The sequence below is a fragment of the Mauremys reevesii genome, linkage group 9 (genome assembly GCF_016161935.1).
Source record: "Mauremys reevesii isolate NIE-2019 linkage group 9, ASM1616193v1, whole genome shotgun sequence".
Taxonomy (NCBI): domain Eukaryota; kingdom Metazoa; phylum Chordata; order Testudines; family Geoemydidae; genus Mauremys; species Mauremys reevesii.
The window spans coordinates 88666557-88689755 of record NC_052631.1 but is presented as its reverse complement, the minus strand read 5'-3'; the positions used below and the strand labels follow the sequence as shown (position 1 = coordinate 88689755).

The 23199-nt window shown below is 40.3% G+C and overlaps 1 protein-coding gene across 14 annotated transcripts in view; it reads right to left on the bottom strand.

Annotated features, from left to right (window-relative positions):
* The window catches only part of TENM1 (teneurin transmembrane protein 1), a 697978-nt gene that overhangs the window by 470746 nt on the left and 204033 nt on the right, over positions 1–23199 (bottom strand). For 9 of the 14 annotated variants that reach the window (XM_039487530.1, XM_039487526.1, XM_039487540.1 and 6 more), the window contains one exon: positions 22646–22743. The exons of the other annotated variants lie outside the window; for them this stretch is intronic. The gene's annotated coding sequence lies outside the window, so the exon portion shown is untranslated. The remainder of the gene's footprint in view (positions 1–22645; positions 22744–23199) is intronic. 14 annotated transcript variants of the gene reach the window in all.

Sequence of the window (23199 nt, the reverse complement as noted above, 5' to 3'; positions counted from 1 at the left end):
CCCAGCCCTGCCCAGGCCCTATTGTTCTCCGCCCCCAAAAGGGAGCCTTCCATGAGAACCCATGATGAGCCCCTCTTCCATGCAGCATAGGAGTAACTGCACACAATGGACTCCTGAGTCCCTGTGTGTGCTGATCTTCTTAGGCAATTCAAAAATAGTGAGCTTATTTACAAGACCCTAATAAGGATTCCAAGGGATATCAAAAGACAAATGCAAGATGGACATACATGCCCGTGGGTGAAAATGGATACAATAGACCTGTGTGTGGTACATCAAACAAAGGGAACTGATATTTTAACACTGCATAGTTTTGAATTTAGAGAAGTCATCGAAATCCCCCCACCCAACATATTTTTCCTGATACTTTCAATTTGACACCAGTGGAAATTGAACTGTCCTTTTAATGATATTTTTATTATATTTGTGAGGAAACAATGCACCACTTGCAAAAGAGCACAGGATTTTTTTAAATTGCTTTACGCAATTCATCTCATCTGCAAACACAGAACTAATAAAATGAAATACTGGTTAAATGCTCAGCTTAACAAGATTTATTATAGGCCCAGCTAATTATCAACGCAATCATATCACTTTCAGGACTTCTCTACATTTGTCTACTATAACATCAGTATGGAACTGGGACGCAATTTTGACAGTACACAGGGAGACTGCATTTATGTTTCTATATTGAACTAAATAATGAACTAAAATTGAGGACTTCTTAATTAAAAGTAAGAGGGCTAAGAGCCTGAGGCAAAAATTACTTTTCTGTGGAAATACCTGAAAGCTGTCAACTTGCCAAGAAGTAAAAAAACGGATGTAGCTCTCAAAGCAAGAGCAACTTAAGTGCAGATGCCCCAGACACAGCTAAATGAACTAAAAGTTGAATAATATCTTTTAACACTCCAAATATGATGATATACAAATTAATACAAACAGTAAGTGATTTAGCTGAATGAAGGGAAGGGAGAGAGGAGGCTACAAAATAGAGAATGGCCTGAGCAACCAGGGAAGACAGTGACCAAGACCATGTCTGACTTTAAAGTTGGCAGAAGGGGCAGCACCACTTGAAGTTTCAGGATAAAGCAGCCTAGAGTATTGGGAGGGAAAAGAAGGGGGTGGGGGGAAGGATTGTGCAGGGGCATTAGATACCAAAGCACAATTTCAATGCAGTAATTAAAATTAGAACCCTGTAATGGCACATCCACCACTATTGTTCATTTGTTTAGCTGGAAAGGGTGTAATGCTGATGGGTGCAAATGAAATGTTATTCATTAGAGGAAGATGGTATCCTCTTCTCAATGTTTATACACAAACCATTAACACTGAGGATTTTATACCTCATTATCACTGAGATGGATATTTATTATGGTTAATACTTTGAATAAACATGGAGTTATTGATTATTTATGTTTGACACTGGAAATTAAGACCCAACCTTAGTGGAACTATAATTCAAACACTCAGTTTTTCTAATGTAAATTACCTTTTCTTTCCAGGGTTTATAATAGCATCTGTATTGTGAGTTTTAGCATTCATATTTCAGAGTGAACATTACTCTGGATAACTGTTACTTGGTAGGTCCAAATATTTTTTAATTACTTGTCACTTAGCTTCTCTAATTCAAGGCCTGCTCCAAAATGAAGCTGAGCATCTGCATTTCCCATAGATTTCAATGGCAGTGGTAGGTGCTCAATATTTTAACAGACTCAGGCCCTCAGTTCTCCCATCAATAAAATTAAGCAAATAATACTTGCGCACCTATTTTACACTGACAGTTTGAGAATTAGTTAATGCTTGCTATGCATTTTGAATAGATATAAAGCTATGTAAATGCCAATTATTTATAATAAAACTAGAATATGATTGATTGTATTATAAGTCCATTTTCTTGTTTTTCTTAGAAAAAAAGATGACAAAATGGGCAAAAATGTAGTCAAGCCATGTCATACATTCCCATTGGAGCACCAAATCCCATATTCACTTAGAGTTTCCAAAAAGGAGATGGACTGTGCAGTGTTGTCAGCCTGATTCTCAGAGTTCTCATCTAGGTCAGTGTGACCTTGCTGTCTCTGACCATGCCCAGCTGAGTCACTCTTACACATTGTTTATGGGCACATGTGGAAGGGTCAGAATGCCAGAGCCCCAAGTCAGAGCAATATAACAGAACTTTTGCTCTTTTGTCCCTCAGGTTCAGGCTCTATTTATGGAAATCCACAGAGATTTAGGTCCAAAGCCACAGAAATTGGAGTTTTGGATGCATATATATGAAAATTATGTGCCTTATTATGTGAACATACAACTAAATTAAGAATATATCAGTGTGAACTTCTCATAGTGTAAAAAATGAAAAATGTTTTTAAAAGTAGCATCCGAACCACTTCTGGATGATTTTTAACTGAAATAAAATTGGGATTCCTTGTCAAAAGACTTCTTTTACAAATACTGAAACTATGCAATGCTTTATTGTAACTGAGTATGGACGCATAAGGTACAGATTCTAATAATGTACTGCATACTGTACAGGATACTGATTCATATCACAGTATATTTTATACTTGCTCTTAGTCATCTATCTTACTGGATTGCTGACTCACATTTTGGAATATTATGAAAAGTTTGCTTGTAGCCTTTCGCGTTATTTCAATTGTATTTTGCAGAAAGTGAGCATAATTCTACACTTTGGTATGTGCATACAAATCACATTGATTCCAACATGTACTGCACATGTATATTTGTTTATTAAACAAAAAAGATGTAGCTATATTTCTTTAATTGCTTAAGGGCCCTGTTGAAATTAAAATATCAGGAAAAAAGCTTTTGAGGAAGCTGGACTTCAGAAAAAAAATGTAATTCAAAGAGAAAAACACAAATTCCATAAAAGTACACAGAGTCCACAGTAACACATAGCTCTAACACTGAAGCCCTTCCTTATATATGTAGTCTCACTGATTTCTATGGCTACAATCATGTCCAGTCACACAGCCAGTGGAAGGGTATTATCCATGTGAGGAAATGCTGCAGGATCAAGCCCTTAAACTCTTCCATTCCCCAGCTTGCAAATTGAAAATGTAGCAATTTTCTATCCAAATTCTATCCAAATGAGTACCTCTGATTTGGTAATGTCACCACACCAGCTTATGACTTAATAGAAAGACACAAAAGGGTTGCCAGTGAAGAAAGATTTGTGGAACGAGTCAGTACCTAATACTTTGGCTTTGTATGCTATTAGAAAAACAAATGGCCAGATACCCACATCCTTACTTACCAATTAACTCCCCAGATTTCAATTTAACTACTCCAAGTATGCCATCATGAGTAAGAATGGCAGAATTGGGCCCAAACAGTGGGTCTGCTCATTATGCAGCATAGCACTCAACTACTTTATCCTGCCACCCTAACACGTTGCAACGCTTAGTGCGAGGAACATCTGAGTTACTACTTTATGAAATAGTATTGTGATTTATCTCAAGACCAAAATAAAACAAAACTGGTTTAATTAAAAGTCTCTCTCTCAAATAGTTTTTTTTACAATTTTTCAACAATTCCCTGTTTTAAAGCATGCATCATACAGCACAGTGTAGCTCAGCCATTCAAGATCTAGTCTGAATAATTATTACATTTTACTGCTGCTTGGAGATGAAGTGCTAAAAGTTTATTTGAGGAACATTCATAATGTCACTTTTCAGATTTTCAATAATTCTTCAGAGTTCTACACAATTGCTATGAAATGGTTTTGGAATTTAGTCCAGTTATTTGCATTTTATTCAAACTGTAGGGTTAAGATATAATAGTTTTTAAAAAATTACTCCTTTTCTCCTAAAGGGGAAACATTCAACCAAGAAGTGGATTTTAAAAATAATTATCCATCAGTTTCCACATATGATAGTCAATTGCAGCATCCATCCTCCAAGCCACTGTGGGAATTTTGATTTAGGAAAAGGTAAGATTTCTCTAGCTTGCCATGTGGTAACCCAATGCCACAAAGAAAGAAACTGCAGTTATTATTGGGAACTAGAGGTGAGGCAGCAGCTAAACAGAAAGCCCTGGGGAGAAGTATTTATTTTCATAAGACCTGCATTCCTCAAAATCTCCCTGGAATCCAAGATATTTGGGAATAAAATTCTGATCAAGGCAGAGACCCAGCCTGTTTTCAGGCACAAATCTTAGCAATAACACTTCTAACTGATTTGAACCCACAATCAAGTAGCTACATGTATACATGCCAAGATTTAAATCTACGATTGATTGCATACTTCTTCAGATGCATCTGAAGACTTGCATCTGAAGAAGTGGGTATTCACGCTCATGCTGCAAAACGTCTGTTAGTCTCACAGATCCAGACTAACACGGCTACCCCTCTGATGATTGATTGCATGAATTTCTCCTCACCCTGGGGGAAAAAATGGGGGTGGGGATAAAGTTAGGAGGAGGGCAAGGGAATGACAAAGGAGAGTCATTGTGAAGATAATTTAATTTAACAAAAAGGTTCTGGGAAAAGAGGAAAAAACAAATGCAAGCTGGGAAAAAACTAGCACACATTTTTTGCAGAAGAAAGATACATCTGCAAAACAGAGTAACTCAAATATAATGGTGTCAACCCTAGCATAAATGCCTAGAGAGTTTAGCTTAGACAAGAAAAAAAATCACCATAAAATGTGGCTCATTATCACCTGTGTAATACACAATTAAAGCCAATAGGCAGCACTATGTAATAATTAAGGCTACAATTCTGTCACGGAGATCATGGATTCTGTGACTTTCCAGGACCTCTGACTTCTTCTGGGACAGGGCTAACAACATTAGAAGCAGCATCATCACAAGTCAGTCTTATAATGGTCCAATAACAACAGAATCCTGGAGTACCTTATCCACACCTAAGTTCAGCCCTGGAGCTTTAGTCAGAGTCCACACTATACAGCAGAACGTCAGAGTTACAAACACCTCAGGAATGGAGGCTGTTTGTAACTCTGAACAAAATGTTGTGTGGTTCTTTCAAAACCTTACAACCGAGCATTGACTTAAATATAGCTATAAAACTTTACTATGCAGAAGAAAAATGCTCCTTTTAACCATCTTAATTTAAATGAAACAAGCACAGAAAGTTTCCTTACTTTGTCAAATCTTTTTTTAAAATTTTCCCTTTTTTTGTTAATAGTTTATGTTTAATAGAATACTGTACTATATTTGCCTTTTTTTGGTCTGTGCTGCTTCCTGATTGCATACTTCTGGTTCCAAATGAGGTGTGTGGTTGACTGGTCAGTTTGTAACTCTGGTGTTCATAACTCTTTGGTTATACTGTAGATACAATTGTGTTCTGCTTCCAGTAGCAAGTACAGCGTCCCATGAGATAACGGAAGCTTTGAAGGCAAAAGCAGTATTACCAAGGAGCAACTTATATGTCTTTGAAAATATGGCATTGCAGATGACTTTGAATGAGAAAATGCTTCTCAGCCACATTATCTACACCAGTGTTTCCCCAACTTGAGACACTGCTTGTGTAGGGAAAGCCCCTGGCGGACCCGGCCGGTTTATTTACCTGTCACGTCCGCAGGTTCAGCCGATAGCAGCTCCCACTGGCCACGGCTCGCTGCTCCAGGCCAATGGGAGCTGCTGGAAGCGGCGTGGGCCAAGGAACATACTGGCTGCCACTTCCAGCAGTTCCCATTGGCCTGGAGCAGCGAACCACGTCCAGTGGGAGCCGCGATCGGCCGAACCTGCGGACGCGGCAGGTAAACAAACCTGCCAGGCCCAGCAGGGGCTTTCCTTACACAAGTGGCATCCCAAATTTGGGAAACACTCATAGACTTTCCCACCAGTGCCTTGTATAACAGTACTAACATCTCCTTGTCTTTACTGGAAATACCTCACCTGATGCATCCCAAGACTGCATTAGCTTTTTTAACAGCCATATCACATTGGCGGCTCATAGTCATCCTATAATCAACCAATACTCCGAGGTCCTTGTCCTCCTCTTTTTTCCAGCTGATGTATCCCCAATTTATAATCAAAATTCTTGTTATTAATCCCTAAATGCATAACCTTGCACTTTTCACTCTTAAATTTCATCTTTTTCTATTACTCCAGTTTACAAGGTCACCCAGATCTTCCTGTATGATATCCCGGTCCTTCTCTGTATTAGCAATACCTCCCAGCTTTGTGTCATCCGCAAACTTTATTAGCACATTCCCACTTTTTGTGCCAAGCTCAGTAATAAAAAGATTAAATAAGATTGGTCCCAAAACCGATCCCTGAGGAACTCCACTAGTAACCTCCTGATGTACACTATCATAAAAGATCCTCTGTACTAATTTGCCCAATCCACACTAATGAAGGAAGGACGACACTGGACATATATTATTTATAATGTCACTGCAAATGGGAACTGAGATCTGCCATCTACCTGAAGTTGAAAAAGTTTTTGGGGTTTTTTTTGGTTCAGGTTTTCCAGTATATTACCTAAGAATACACTGTGATGCTAAACAAAGCACACTGTAACACATAGGAACCCAATATATGTTGATATCAATTATTTCCTGATACTATATATTTATGCTCAACCAGTGTGAAGATGAGCTAAACACAGTGTTGTACTAGTACTTATTAATAATTGGATAATGTATGCAACAAACTGAAGTATATTAGTCAATCCCCAATATACTAGTTTGTCTAAATTAAAGTATACATAGTATAAAGCAATTGAAAAATCTCTTACACCATTGGAGCTGAAAGTTAAAAACAAAAAAACCCAAGATGACAACAACAGTGTGCATGTGACATTTATGGGAGGTTGGTGGTACACTTGTACGGTACTCACTACAATTAGAAAGAGACATTCCCATTCCGCTGCAGTTTCCAATCAAGTACTATGAGTATTTGAGTAATATTGAAATATCATTGCAACTATTATATTGTTGCAATAACATACCAATTACATCTCAGTAGCATTACACTCATATTACGGTTGTCTTAAAGTTCAGTATCAATGCCATCCTAATCATGTTAATTATATGAAAGAGCAGACGGGTTTGCTTTATGATTATTGATTTTTAGTGCTAAACAGACATGTAAACAGTGCTCATTGATATGCTATTTGAATAGTCGAAAAATAAATCTTATTAAAAAAAAATCAGAGAACTACAACATTTCTATAAACACCACAGGTCACCTCTGTGAACCCTTCCAAACCTGAGAGGGTCTTTTCTCTCCCTGTTTTAAGAAAATCTGGGTTATGTTTCTCACTCTACCACAAATTGCATGAGAAACCTTGAGCAAGTCACTTAACCTATCTGTGCCTCAATTTTTCCCTTATGTAACATGGACATGGTAGTACTTATTGATTTCTCATTACTAGAATATTGGGAAGCTTGATTCATTAATGTTTATAAAGAAGTCTGAGATTACCAGATGGAAGTTGCTATAGAAATCCATAGTATTATTACTATTAAACCAGCATAGTTATGTATACTGCTTTATCTATATAAGAAGATTCTAGGATTATCACTCTGTATTCATGTCACTCTCAAGCCTAGAATGTTAGTTGAATCACTGTGAAAATACTGAAACAGACAGAAGCATGGATGAGAGCTGCTTTTGTTTAAAATACCACCAAATTTAATCATCACTGGGATTCTCAGTCTATTACCATTCAATTTTTAAGTTCTCAGACATTTGCGGTTTTTTAAGCTTTACAAGTTACACCTATGCTACATCATGGGCTTTCATCTAGCAGAGAGATAAAGATAGATCCTGTTCTTCAAGGAGTTCACAGTAACTATTATACATAATGCAGAAGAGATAAACATAATGGAATAAGAGTGTGGGAAAGTGAGGGATACATCAGTGAAATATGATTAATGTACTTTTTGCTCTCTCTCACTGAAATGGGCCAGTGAGCTTGCCTTTATTTTACAGATGCCATCCTGCTACATCAGTTAAAACACATTTTCTTTCATTCCGTTCCTTCAAAAGTGTCTTTTACAGTGACTTTTAGCATAAGGGACAACCTGCTCAGTAATAGCCAACATACCAGTAATGGTAGATATGAGAAATGCTAGTGAAGAAAATCCAGACTTGTACGAGTAAAGCAGAATAAAAAACACAGAAAATCAATAGATTAATGTACAAAACTGGGGAGGAGCATGAAAAAGGAAGGTGAATGCAATTTAAAAAAAAAAAAAAAACACCTTAATGACAGATTCATAAGCATGATACTGAAAATCCTCTGCACATGGGACACCCAGTGAAGTTAATGGGATTTCTGACTGATTTTTCATCTGACCCTCAAAAATACACTAACATTTCTATCTGTGTAGGTAAATAAAATATGCTTCACGTAAGTCCACTACTGTTACCTTCAGAAATCCTTCAGAAAGAGGTCCTAAAATCATTATCACCCCATCATTAAGAATGAGGTTTTCAATTCTGACAGGCAGTTTAATGTTCATCTTTTCTTTAAAGTTCAGAATCCAGCCAGATTCCCAGAGTCTCAATTTTACTATATTCAGAACCACTTCTTGTTAAGTTCCCTTCACTCATTGTATACAGTGCTTAGGACCATGGTTATGGAAATAGTTTTATAAAACTTTTATTGAAATTATGTTGTCTATATGACTGCAAAAAGAGAAATAGAAACCATTTTGGATTTCATTTCATAAATAAAAACCAAAGAAAAAACATGGACACTCAACATAACAAGAATGTAGAAAAACATTATGTACTCTCCAAATAACATTCACAAACACACACTTATCAATCGCCAAGAGATAATGTCTATTTTCAAGCAAATTGTTTTTATCTTTCTGTTTATTATTTACACATCTGTGCTATATAAACTCAGAAGTTCATGAGTGGCAGGACTTTTGTGATACTGAATTTATTCGATCCTAGTGTAAAATGGTTGCAACGCCACTAAAGCCAATATGAAAGGCAGAAAACCTGACCAAAGGAAATAGTGGTGGTTTTGCTATTTTTACACTCAGTCAGAATGGGGAACTCTTTGCAATAAGATATTATTAAGATCAAGAGCATAACAGAATTAAAAAAAAAAGTTTCTATGGATAAAAAAGAATATCCAGAATTAAGGATACAAAGATATTCAAATGCTAAACACACCCACAAAGTTAGAAAGGATATAAACTCCCATAACAAAACCAACAATCTGGTTAATAAGAAAATATCAGAGGGGTAGCCATGTTAGTCTGGATCTGTAAAAGCAGCAAAGAGTCCTGTGGCACCTTATAGACTAACAGACGTATTGGAGCATGAGCTTTCGTGGGTGAATACCCACTTCGTCGGATGCATGTGCCACAGGACTCTTTGCTGTTAATAAGAAACTTTCACTATGTGAAAGTTATTCCATAATTAACTTCTGCAGAGTTTCCTCACACCTTCCTGTGAAGTATCTAGTACTGGCCACTGAGTCAGGATACAGAACTGGATGGACCCCTGGACTGATCCAGTATGACAATTTCTCTGTTTCTTATGCCAGAGTTGTATTTGATAATATATTATAAGGGTTCCCTTTTATTCATATAAGAGCTTTCAAACACCGATACTTACAGCACATTAGTTATCCAACAAATAAAAGTACTTATAGTGCTACCTGTTTGCAATACTACTGTGTAGTTTGAATAAAATCTTTTCCTCCTGGGAGAATTCTGCACCACTGTGCAATGCAGAATTTGCACATAATTAATGTTTTGCGCAGAATTTCCTTTTTCATTCACAGAAATGGGTTGAAGAGCTGCTGGCTACCACTAGGGGCTGCTGGACCCGGCAGAGCCCAGCTTGGAAACAGAAGACACTGACGAGGGGAGAGGGAGGAGGAGCTGGAAGTTTCCCAGCAGCTACTGTTCCTGGCATGCCCTGAAGGAAGGAGGCATCGTGCAGGAAACTCCTTACAAGGCCGCGGACCCAGCATCAGGCTGTTTCTTCATCTGGATCCCTTGGTGGCTTGGGCTAGGGGGCACCCCACAGCTGGGCTCCGGAGGGAGAGGGTGTGGGTATCTGTGCATATCTGGACCTCCAGATGAGCTCTGGGAGGGAGGGGGTCGAGAAACAAGAACTGGGTTATTGTAGGGGTTTCTTCAACTCTCTACTCATGAGGGAATGTTTGCTGTCTGTATCATTACAGACATAGTTGCTGACAGGTATTTGAAATAAATTACCAAAATAATTTAAACTGGTATGATTATATAGTGTTATTTTGACAAATAAAATTTGCTGAATTTTACAGAATTTTAAACTATTGTGCACAGAATTTAATTTTTTGATGCAGAATTCCCCCAGGAGTAATCTTTAAGGACACAGAACATTTAACAATCTCACAGATATATAAACTCTGAGATTATTATAGGATACTTTCCTTTTATGTGTTAAACTCTAAAGACAAGAGAAAAAGAGAACTAAGGATAAAATCCTGTAAACTCTTATTCACATGACTAATAAATTGCAGGATTGGATCCATGCATTGTAATGTAGATCTATTTTCATATACCGGTACTTTCTACCAAAAGAAAATTTATATTTGACAAAGAAATAGCAACCAGATCTTACAAATTTTACATTGACCTTGTACAGAAAAACTCAGTTTTTCAAATCAAAATCTTGACAGGATACAGTTGAATTCAATTTAGGTTTCTCTCATGTCTAAACTGCAAGAAACAGGCTACAGACATCTGGCTTGTTGAGCTACGAAACTAGAGTAATCTTAAATTAAATTATTTAAGTACCTCCATTTCATTTTTAAACAAAGCTAAGAACCTAGACAACAGAGTTTAAATGAAACAACCAAATACAAAAATGCAAGATGATTCTGAATATAGATTTTTAAAAAAAATATTATTTTGAGTTTTCCTTAAGAGAAAAACAAGTAAATGCAAAGTACACTAAAAAAGAAAGAATTAATGTAATAATGTCATATAAATTATAAAACTGAGTGCTGAATATAACTATTTAAAATTAAAATGTTCTTAAAATATAATGTAGTAACTACAGGGTTGCACATATCATAGGTTCTGGCAGCTGAGCTTATTGCACACTGTAGTAGGAAGACAGCCCGAGACGTAAGCCCTTGTATTAGAGGCCTGAGGCTTCAGCTAAAGTAGAGGTCAAAACTTTGCTGATATAAAGCAAAATCAGGCTGTGAGCTACAGGCAGGCCCTGCTCACAGAATTTGGCAGGAACAGGGCTGATATTGCAGAAACACACATTCCTAAGAAGTGCTAGGCACAAAAAACACACAAAAACACATTCCAGAAGAATGGGATCAGAACACCCCGTACCAAGAGGGGTACAAACATTCCCCAAAGATAACAGGAACACACTGACCTCTCCTAAAGATAAGGTCAGGAGACCGTGTGATGGATAAGACGGACAAGGTGATGGGTGGTAACGTCAGAGGAGGTCAACTAACTACATTAGAAGGGCAATACGTAACTTGTTTGGGAACGTCTTTGTCTAGCCTAGGGAGGAACGTAAAGTCTTGCCATTCACTGAGCTGGTCCCTTGCTCCAGGAATATATGTATTAGTGGTTCGATAGAGTCTGCAGGATACTAGTACCGTGCTTCATCGACAATAAACCTGGCTGAGTGCCTTCATACCTTAACAAATCTTGTGGTCATTGGGCAGTGCGCTGAGATCTGCCATGCCAGCTGTCTGCACAGGGCTGGAGCAGCACACAGAGGGAATGAACACACACACACACCAAACATCTGACCACACACACTCCAGGAACTCCTTGCATTCCTCCATTCTACTCCACAAGGTGCCTGTGTGCCAATCTTCCATCTCCATCTATTTCAGGGACTCCTTCAATCTCTCCTACCAACCACTGTCCCCTATTCTGCCCCCCATAACTTTCTTTCCTCCATACCACGGCCCCCCAATTAGAGGGAGTATCCCCTTTCTACCGTGCAGAGTACTCAGCGGTCTGATGTAATACAGGCCCAGGAATGGAAAAAAGGGGATAGTCAGCACGAGAAGGTAAAGCAGGGTGAATCCAGTGGTAGTTATGGTGCTGGTGTGCTGTCCTCGAGCACGCCTTAAAAAGGCATGCTTCTGGCCTGAAGACGGCTTGGACTGGTCAGAGCCCTGGCCCGAGGAAGGGTATGGTCTCTTCCTGCCACTCCTATTCCTCCTCCGGGAGCCATCCAGTCATTTCTGTGGCTGATAGAACCGCGGAGGAGGTTGTGACCTGAAATGCTTCTGCTGGGTAATGAGGATATGGAGGCCCAGGGATTTGAGGGTGACCCTCAAATCCTTCAAACTATGAAGTCTCACCAGTCTTCTCCAAAAATAGGGCCAAACCCTTGAAGGGGAGGTCCTGTATAGTCTGCTGGACCTCACTGGGGAGACCAGAGACCTGCAGCCAGGACCTCTTCCTCATGGCTACCCTTGTGGCCATAGTGCAGGCATCTGCCCCATCCAGTGCCACTTGCAGGGAGGCCCCGCAATGACTTTGTCCTTCTCTACCAGCGCAGAGAATTCTGTGCAAGATTCCTGTGGCAAGAGCTCCGCAAACGTGGCCATTGCTCCGCAGGTTTTGTAACAGTGCCGGCTCATGATGGCCTGTTGGTTCAAGATGCAGAGCTGCAAGCCACTGGTTGAATAGACCTTTCTCCTGAACAGGTTGAATTTCTTGGCCTCCTGATTTTTTGGGGAGGATCCCTGGTAACCCTGGTGCTCTCGCTGGTTAGCTGCATCCACAACTAGGAAATCTGGTGGGGGGTACGTATACAAACGGTCATGCCCCTTGGAGGGAACAAAATAGCGCCTCTCGTTCCTCTTTGCCATAGGAGCCAAAGTGGCCCAGGTTTGCCACAAAGTTTTCATGGTCTCGCTGATAAAGACTATCAGCGGCAGGGCAATGCAGGCATATCCAGAAAGGATGAGTATGTCCCCCATGGGGTCGGTGTCCTCCACCACTTCCTCCATCTGGACCTGAGCCACCCATGGCAGCAACTGCTGCAAGACCCTGCTGTCTTCTAAGGCAGGGGCTATTGATGTGCCCATGACCGCCTTGTCTGGGGAGGACAAAGTTGAGCACCCTGGTGGAAGTGGGACATGTTCTCTGCCCTCAGCGCTGAGGGGGGTCTCGTGGTGCCTGGTATTCCTAAGCCACTGCCCCCGTTGTTGGTGGGACAGTGCCGGTGCCAAAGCTGCCAGTTCTGAGAGCACCAGGGCAGGTGCCGCTGTCCACGGTGCCGCTGTCTATGGTGCTGACACCGATGATGCCGGTGCCTCCAGTGCCAATGTCAGTGCCACAGGCATTGGAGCCTTGGCCGCCGACAGGAGCCTTGCTACTGCTGGTGCTCCCAGTGCTGATGGTGCTCAGGGGACAAAGGATGCCAAGGCCACCGATGTTGATATGGAGCGTGACCCATGGCTCTGGTGAAAGGCCCAGGCCGTCCAGAAGGTCCACTGTTGAGGCCTGCCACTGATCCAGCCATGGCTGGATAGGGCTGGTGGTCATGCTGGGATCTGGAACTCCTGCTTCTGCTCCCACTCCTGCTGGATCGGTAAGACTCCGCCTCCGATTCAGAGGTCTGCATGTATGAAGACCACAGAGGAGCCGCGGTCCACAGTGCTGGTGAACGGTGTCGTGGGCTGGGAGACTGGTGCAGCTCATCTATGAGTGCCCTTGCTGGGGAGTGGCGTGCAGGAGATATGGGCTGCCACGCCATTATCATCAGCTTGCCCTGGACGGTACCAGAGGACGAACAACTTGTCCTGTCTCAGAGGTGAGGATGGCGCCGTGAGTTGCAACAGGTCCTGAGCCACCTCAAGCACCTCAGGTATGGAGAGAAGCTGCAGCTCCCACTTGTGTTGGCCCAGTGAACTGTGAGGGTCCAGATTCAACTACCCCCTCCCCACCATGTGGGTGCAGGAGTTGACATGACCCTGACAGGCATCAAGGCCGAGGTAGTGTGGCCCGACTCGGGTCTCACTATAGCTGGCTGTTTCAGTTTGGCTGGGGGAGAGCACCCCCTCTCCAGCCTCCTTTTCTTCTGGGGCACCGGAGAATGACACTGGTGCCTCCCAGTCTTCTGTCTATGGGCGGAGCCATGGCAGCACCAAGTGTCTCTGGAGGAGTCCTTTCTCTGCGCCAGCACACTCCAAACCAAGGAAGAGGGGCTCTGAGTGAGATCCACCGAGCCCGGGTCCACTTGTGGATGGAGCGCAGCCTCCATCAGGAAGATCTTGAGAAACTGGTCCCACACTTTTAGAGTTCTAGGGTGAAACCCTTTACAGACCTTACAATGCTCTTTCTGATGACCCTCCCCCAGACACTTTAGACATGAAGTGTGTGGGTCGCTCCTGAGCATAGGCTTGCCACAGTCCTCACAGGTTTCAAATCCCAGGGACCAAGGCATACCCCGGTGCCAGGAGAGTGTTGCGGGGGGGGGGGGGCAAAGTCAAACTTTGAGGTTCAAGTACTAAACTAAACTAAACTACAGACTACAACAGGAGTCAAGAGCTAAGGACGTTCCAGCTAGCCGTCACTGGCAGTAAGAAGGAACTGAGGGGGCGGCGAGGCCCTATATGGAGCACCATGAAGGATACTGCTGGGGGAAAAAAATCTTCCTGCTGTCGTGCATGTGGCGCGTGCACACCTAATTGGAATCAACATGAGCAATCACTCGAAGAACTACAGCCAGCTACCTGGCACTGTAGCTCCAAACACACCTCCCTTATTCCAGGGAGTGACTGCAGACTATTTCCCCTGCAGTCCGCTTCTGTGCTAACTTCCTGTTTTTATAAACCAAGCCCAGCTTCTCCCTTAGCTGGACCTCATCAGCAATTAGGTTTTATCACTCCATGGCTTTCCTCCAATTGCAGCCTAATTTACCCCTTCACACCCCATCACAATGCAATAGAAATAACTGTATTTAGAAAGGGTTTGTTGGGTTTTTTTTTTTTTTTTATTGTTTTACATTTTTTTTCCCCCTACAGTAAAAGTCTCATTCAGGGCAGAGAAAAGCAGCAAGACATTTAAAATGATTAAAACAATTATGCCTTTAAACAGGGCCATTCCTTTAATAGGTATTATTTAAAAGTGAGCTTTGCTGTAAATCACTCATGTGGCTACAGTTCTGTTCTCCCATCAGTAGCAAACCATGCATTTTTAGTCAGTCAAATGTATCGGGATGTTCAACTCCCAGGATAATGATTAGGAGAAGATCTCCTGTTTTATTCTGCAGGCAAAGCAGATATTGTACTTACAGTTTAAGCTCCCAGGGACAAAAATCTTAATGGAGGCCAACTTTTGCTAAGACTTTATGGAAATAACCTTTTAAAAGTTTGCATACTGTAAGATCCTATCCTAGAGCAATTTTAATGTGGACTTTCCAGGGTCATAATTTTCTTGATGGCACATATGGTCCTCTTCTGACCTTTTAATGGTTTTATAATTCTTCAGCTCACCTGTGCTTAATCCTGAATATTTCAGCTCTGGAGTTCTCACTGTAAGCATACCAAATAATATTTATGCTAATGTGAAGCACATCAACTGAATAAATCTGTCTATATCATGACTAGTAAAAGGTGGGTCTTTCATGCCCACTCCTGCTCCTTAGTCAAAGCAGAAAATTAAGTCTACCAAAGGAACATACCATGCCATCAATTTTTAAGCAGAACTGTCCCTTAAGCCCAATGAGGACAGCTGCTTGAAAATTCATGGCATGGTATAATATAGCCTATAGGCTGGGATCCAGGCTACACATATATAACTTAATGGTGCATATCAATTTATAAAGGTTTACTTGACATCAGTTTGGGATGGGTGGCTGAAATGGAGCAATGGTAGCCATATAAAAATTACCCTATTTATGCTTCCAACTGATAAACTGAATTAATTTTTATACTTTAATATTAAAGTATAGTAAATATAGTGTAAAATACATTAATTAATTTTACACATCTGCAATCTGCCCACTAATGCATTTTGCCTGGGACTATTTCCAGCTAGAGATGAGCCCAACCCATAGACTTTGAATCCAGATCTAGATTCAATGGTGGTGGTGATGAATTTGTTGTTCTGGTTCAAGCTCTTTTCTACTTTTAACATTATCTACCTCTGAACAGCTTTCAAACAGGCAGCACGTTTAAAAAAAACAAACAAACACCCAAACATGCCACAATGAGGTTTTTGATTCCTCCAGTGGACAGAATTCTCCTTAGAAATTACAGTGGTCCAAGATCCAGGACAAACAATATAGGACAGTTTTAAGATCTCACATCTTACAACCTAAAGATAGAAACACCATCAAAATTCCATTAGAAAGCTGCGAATCCAGACTTGTGCGCATTGTCACAAGCCTGAGTCTATATGGCTCACCTAAGGTATGGGGCCAGCCATTTGTCTATAGATTTAGCTTTCATCAACACAAGATGAGTGCTTTTCCTCCTGACTGGTGACTAAAGAAAGATTTTCCATTGCTTTTTGGATATCCTCTAAGTTTTCCAAACTTGAAATACTTGCCAGTCCCCATCGCAAAAATATTAATACTATGATTTCCTGGGTGGGGTGGAGGGGTTAACTTCTCAGAGTGAAAACACTGTTTTGAAACTAAAATGGAAATTAACAGCATATTCTGCAGCTGCGTGCAAGTGGAAAATCCAATACAAAGTAAGACTATCAAAAGTGGAGACCATAAAAGGCAAGTACAGCTTCAAACTGGAACAAGCACAGCTGATCTTGATGAATATTGCAATTCAATGTCCGTTCCAATAAAAGTAGTCAAATGTATGGTTGCAAATGACCCCATGACCATGATTTTTTCCCATAAGCTCTCACACAAACAGGCATTCTATAACAAGCTGAGTACAGAAGATCATTCTATGATCTAAAGCAAGCTAAGAGCAGGTGGAAGATCATGTTCACATCACTACCAATATCTGGATAAATGGTTCAGTGTTTTATTATATTTCAGTCACAGCCAAATTGGCATTGTTCGAATCTGCCAACACCACTTTCCAATAAAGTGACATCCGGAAAAAGCACACATCTACCCACTCTAGTCTATCCAAAACACTACCGTTAATATCATATTCTTCTCCAACTGCTCCAACTATGTCACTTTTCCTTGCAGTCATCTCTGTTCCCCTGTCATTCTGCACCAAATTCAAATGCATTGTCCTCACCTTCAAGGTTCTTAATCGTTCTACCTTGTCCTGTATCATAGCTCATTTCCTCATTCACCCCTTTTGCACTCTGCTCACTCTTCTCACCTTAAAACACACACCTAATCATCTGTTATTCAATCACAAACTCAGCACCTTTTCCATGCTACCTCCTATGCCTGAAACAGTCTGCCCACAGCACCAGAAGACAAATGGAGGTTATACATCTTCCATTACATTCCCTTTGTGGATGCAGTTTATTCCCCCCACTCTAACATGGTTGGTTAATGTGTAGATGGGGCCAAGGCGCTGCCTCTCCTACCTTCTTCTTGCCCCTTTGGGGAACCATTCTTCTCCAGGATTGTAAGGATGGAGCAGCCCATTCAATCCCCAGAGCACGTGGGCTGTAATTCTACCTAGTGTTTATGACGCTATGAAGCCGTGTTAGTCTGTGTCAGCAAAAAGAACAAGAAGTTCTTGGGGCACCTTAGAGATTAACAAATTTATTTGAGCATAAGCTTTTGTGGGCTAAAACCCCACTCCATGCATCTGATGAAGTGGGTTTTAGCCCACGAAAGCTTATGTCCAAATAAATGTGTTGGTCTAAGGTGCCACAAGTACTCCTTGTTCTTTTTATAAGGAGAGAAAGGCAGACTCTGGGCCTAAGTGCTTCCCTCTCCTCATAGCTTCTCTTCCATTGATTAGCCTCTGTGACTTATCTCAGTTTTGGAACTCTCTGCTCCTTCTCTTGCACCTGATCATACTAACAGAAGCAAACTAACAGAACAGAACTATTTCAATAAACACGAAATAAAAAGTGATCTATAAACTTTTCCTAATAGCGCTGTCCCAAGAACATTCTCTCTTTCTCATTTTCTCCTCTCCTTCAACTTCTTTTCTGTTGTCAGTTTATCCTTTTAATCTAATTTAGATTATAAACTCCTCAGAGCAGGGACCTTTTTGACTGTTCAGCAATGGTACTTTATAAATAAATAGCACAAGAGAAACATAAGCAATCAAAAAAGCCTCTCCAAAAAACTAGCATTTTACTTCTCTCTGGCCTTCCCACTATGTTATGTCTACTCTCTTGTCTTGATTATATTGTAAACACAGGGCAGGGACTGTTTTGTATTTTTACATAAGGACTCTGTAGGAATTGTTACTAAGCTTGTGCAGAAAACAATGTTTTAATGCATTCAGACTCAAAATGTTTACAAAAATATAGACATCTACAGGATACACTGTTCAGTTTCTAGTCACAAAGGAACAAAATCCCTAATGTTTCCCTTACTGAGCCCTGTTGTGACAAAATATTGAAGATTTAATCTTTATTTGTGAGCAGAAGCTAAGGCCTTAATACACTTTTAATGTGGTATTTTTAACTGATATGATGCTTACGCTGGCAGAATGTTTTGATGCTTTTATATTACATTTGTGATTTAATCTACAGCTCTGTGCTTATCCCCTAGGTGTGTTGTATACTCCAGTACTACAAAGGCAAAGCAAAAAAAAAAAAAAAAAAGCTGAACACACACTATTTAAGCAATCCATTTAAAAAATATATCAGAGGAATATTTTATTATTTCTAAATTGGGCTATTGATCAGTGAGATGATGAGCAAAGAATGGGAACCACTCCCCTAAAACATCTGATTCTTATTTGTATTGCATTTCCAATCAATAAGATGACAAATACTTCTTAAAATATGAAAATTCATTACTTTGATTTGCTGCTGCTTCTCATGTTCTAGTGTGAAACTCACCTTCATATTGTACTGGAATTGTTTATATTTTATTTTGTTAGCACCGTATTAATTATTATATATTAATGCTCCATTATTTATGCCATTAGGCTGCTGTATGAGCTGAAATGAAAAAGGTGCAAATATTTAAGCAGTAACAGTTGAGATGCAGGGCATTTCTAAGGGGCTGCAGGATGGCTGGGAGGAGATGCTATGCCTCAGACAATTAACTCTGTAACTTGTCTCCAGCAACTATCTTGCACCCAGGTTGTAATTGCTGTCTTGAGATAAGTGTGTAAATACGTCTTTTTAAATTAACGTAGTGCTCTAATAGTACATAGGTGTAACATCCTCCATTTATCAACAGACTAGGTTCACATTGGGTAGTAGCACTCAATTTTTTTTCTCCCAATGTATGTACCTTGAGTTGACGTTGAAGGACCACCCTTTAGGCATAGGAAAGTAGCTTGTCTCAATTCTGAGAATGACAATGAGGTCATTTAGTGCCAAACACAATAATGATTTTTTTTTTGAGATGGCAATGCTTGCTCATAAAGAACTAGGCTGCAATAACTTATTTCAAGGGCCAGCTTTTTATATTGGCCTGGTGACCTATGGTGCTATACAAAGAATGCGTAATTATTCTATAAAGGACACTGAACAGCCATAAGCTAGTAACCAAAGCTTAACGCCAATCAACCTGAGCCAGATTTGAACTAGTGATTTAGAGGTACATCTTCCATTACCAATCTTCTGAGTCATCTAGTGTAATATGAAATGTTTTCCAGGGCCCTGGCAGCTTTCCTAATCTGAACATGTGGCATATCTGTAACAGAATGTGTTCATGAAATCAAGGACTCTAGTAATATCAGTTACTTTTTCCACATCAGACACTTCTAGATAAAACACTTTTTTGTATTTTAGCCACACAATTATTTCTATTTTAGCCAATTAGATTCCAGAAATCCTTTCATTAAACCCCCAAATGAATATAACACATTAGGAACATGAAAAGGACATTCAATCCTTCTTGGATTTATTGCAATTTAAATCTCATGTCTTGATTTTCACCACAGCCTCCAATCCTCTCTTCGTCAGGAGATGAATCTAATACCCTCTGGAACTTGTTCATTATTTGTTTTCCTCCCCTGCTTTCTCTGAGGGCTTATTCCATATTACTATGGAAAATGGCAGCAAATTCCTCCCAACGCCTTCTGTATATCATCATCATCATCATCATCATCATCTTGGAACCCTTGAAATCAGGATTCAAACCAGGTCACAGCACAAAATGGCTTTGGTAGTATTCATGGGTGACTGACACAGCAATAGACAGGGAAAATATTCCTGTTCTCATTCATTTCAGCCTATTTTGAACTACAGGTATCTTGCATGTACCGGTAAGACACATCAACATGATCTAGCTAGCTTAGAAAGCACAACACTAAACTAATTGATCATTTCTCTCCTTCCAAGAAGCAGACACAATCATATGCTCTCTTCTGTAACTACTCCCTTCTAGATACCCAAAGAAGACAAGGAAGAGGAATACCAACCCCAAGACACACACTACTCAGAGTGAAGGAACAACACTGCATCATCCTGTGGGATGGCATATAATGCTTTCTTCTTCTGCATGCCATAGTACTCTAGGAAGGATTGTACCAATGCCTCCCTCAGCTTCTCCTAGGGTACATACTGTAATTCTGCACCTACCCTTATTCCAGTTATGTATTTTATCGGTAAAACTGAGCACAAGATGCATGAGGAACATTCTGAATACTGGGAAAGCACACATTTAAAATAAAGCTTTCATAACTCTTTTCAGTTACTGAAGCACTATGAAATTGCATAAAGCAAGCGGGTAAATTACAAACCTCCCCCGCAAAAAATTGAACATTTCCATCTTCTGAGTGTTTTTCTTCCCTTGTGTCACTGATTAATTAATACCTCAGTTTCCACCAGCTTTACATTTTTGGCAATATTTTAGCAAAAATAGGTGCAAAATTTATTAAAAGTACAAGGAGATATTACCATTGACATTTAATGTAGTAAATTAAGTAAAAGTATAAGGCCTATAGGCTGCCTCAAACAGAAGGCCAACATCTAAATTGCATTTAGTAGTAAAACTTTATTGAGATTATATCACTGATATCAGCTTATTACAGCGCTAATGGTGTTCCCATAATTTATGCAACATGATGTACCATATATAAATGATTTATCTTGTACAGAAGTTTTACTGTGTCCTTGATTAGACATATCTTAATTGACCAATACAAATTTTCCATGATTTGAAATGGCATTCACGGTAAAAGTCCTAAACAAGTTTTCATGCTCTGTTATGCCAAATATTAAATGAGTTAGAAGCTTTCAGAAGAATACATTACACACACACACACACACACAAAATCACTTAAAGTTGTATTCTGTGGAAAGCATTTTCTGCTCTGCAGCACATAAACTAGAACAAGGATGTAGAAATTGGCATCACACCCATTAGCCTGATTTTGTAAGCCAACTAGTAAAAACACTTAAAAAAAATAAACTGCCTGTAGTGAGGCAATATGGCCTCCCTCCGAGCCAGAGAGGGAGGAACCACCTTCCTTGCCCAAGTGGGTGGAGCCAGGCCTGCCTTGCCCCTCACACTGGAAGTACACAGGGCGGGGCCTCCTGCTCAGTTGGGGCTGGAACACCAAGGGAGGCAGACGGATGCTGCTCGCTCCTGGCTGCTGAGCCCGGCAACACCCTGCCAGCCAGGGAACTTGCTTCTGCCACAGACCTGTCAGGACTGCTGTGGGCCACCTACCCAGAAGAGCTAGAGGACACCCTGTTGATCTAGGTACACCCCGTGGGGAGGAGAGGAGGTGACCCAGAGATAGCCGACCTTAGTCCGGCTACAGCTTTGCCTGAGGCACAGTCAGCGTGTTCTAGCTGGGATTCCTGCCAACCCTGTGGCGGATCACTCCACCACTGTAAGGTGCCTGTGTCCGGTGGAGTAGGGTGGGCCTGCACCCCACCTGCGACCTCACCGTTCCTTCTCAGCAGAAATATTACATTGCAGTAAAATCTCAAATGTACAATCTGTAGGCTCTGCACTTCATTTTGTTTTGGGGCATATTGAACATTTACATCTCTCTTTTGGTCAACTGACTGACTTCCAGGAATGGGTCTACCAGGAAAAATCTTGCAGCTTTGTGATATGTCTCTACTGTCCCTGAAAGTATGAATGTCACAGGACCGCACAGAGAACATGCAGGAAGAACTGCACAGTTAGCATCACAAAAACTAAATCTGCCCATTATGCAATCATAACTGGAGATCTCAACATGGGCCTAAGTAAAGTTTCAATCAAAGAAGTCCACACAGTGCCATGGACCAATAGGTGTTATGAAATGAGCTAAGCTACTTTGGGGGCACCTCCTATTAATTGAAATAAGAGATAGATAATGTGCTAGTGAGATAACTATTTTAATGGGATGTTCAGACATCTCAAAAATACTTCTTAAACTAATTAAGAAACATTGTCACATTTAGCACAAAAATATCCCATGACTGTGAGAGATTCACTGAGTAATCTAATAGATCTTTTCCATCTGAACAGAATTGTGAAATCCCAGTCCAATTGAAGTTAATGGCAGTTGTACCATTGACTTCACTCTAGAAGTGTATTTAAGTGCAGCAGTATTATCTTGTAATACATTTTCTAATAATTACTCACACAAAAACAACACCCCTTTAAAAACAGTATTCTGTTTTTTTCTGAACAAAAGACATACAAGGATAGGTTCTTGGCTTCAACATCATTTTCCTGCCGTGCTGAACATTTCCAGTTAAGAGACCTGTCAAATCTCGCCAATGTTATTTTTCTTTTTATCTGTTGGGGTTACAGAAGCCAAACATCAATGTAATCAATAATCTACTTAACTTGACTGCTTTTACTACATGATGTTTAGTAGTACTATATTGGCAGTAACCACTTCTTTTTTACATACAGCCACTTGTAAAAAGCAGAGCGTGGCCTTATCTATTACAGAAACACGGATCTAGGAAAAGGAACTCTTGAGTTCTAATCCTGCCCTATGACTCACTCGGTCAAATTACTTAACTCTTTGCCATGGACACCCAGTCTGTACAATGGAAATACTTATCTATTTCACAGTAGTGTCATAATGATTAATGTGTACATCACTTTGAAACCATAAGGAACAAATATTGTAAGTATTACTGAATTGTGACAGTGATGCTTTACAGAATTATATTTAAAATTTTACACATTGCCCTTTGTTAAACTACATTTATGGCTCCAGCCAGTTTCCACTGACTTCAATGG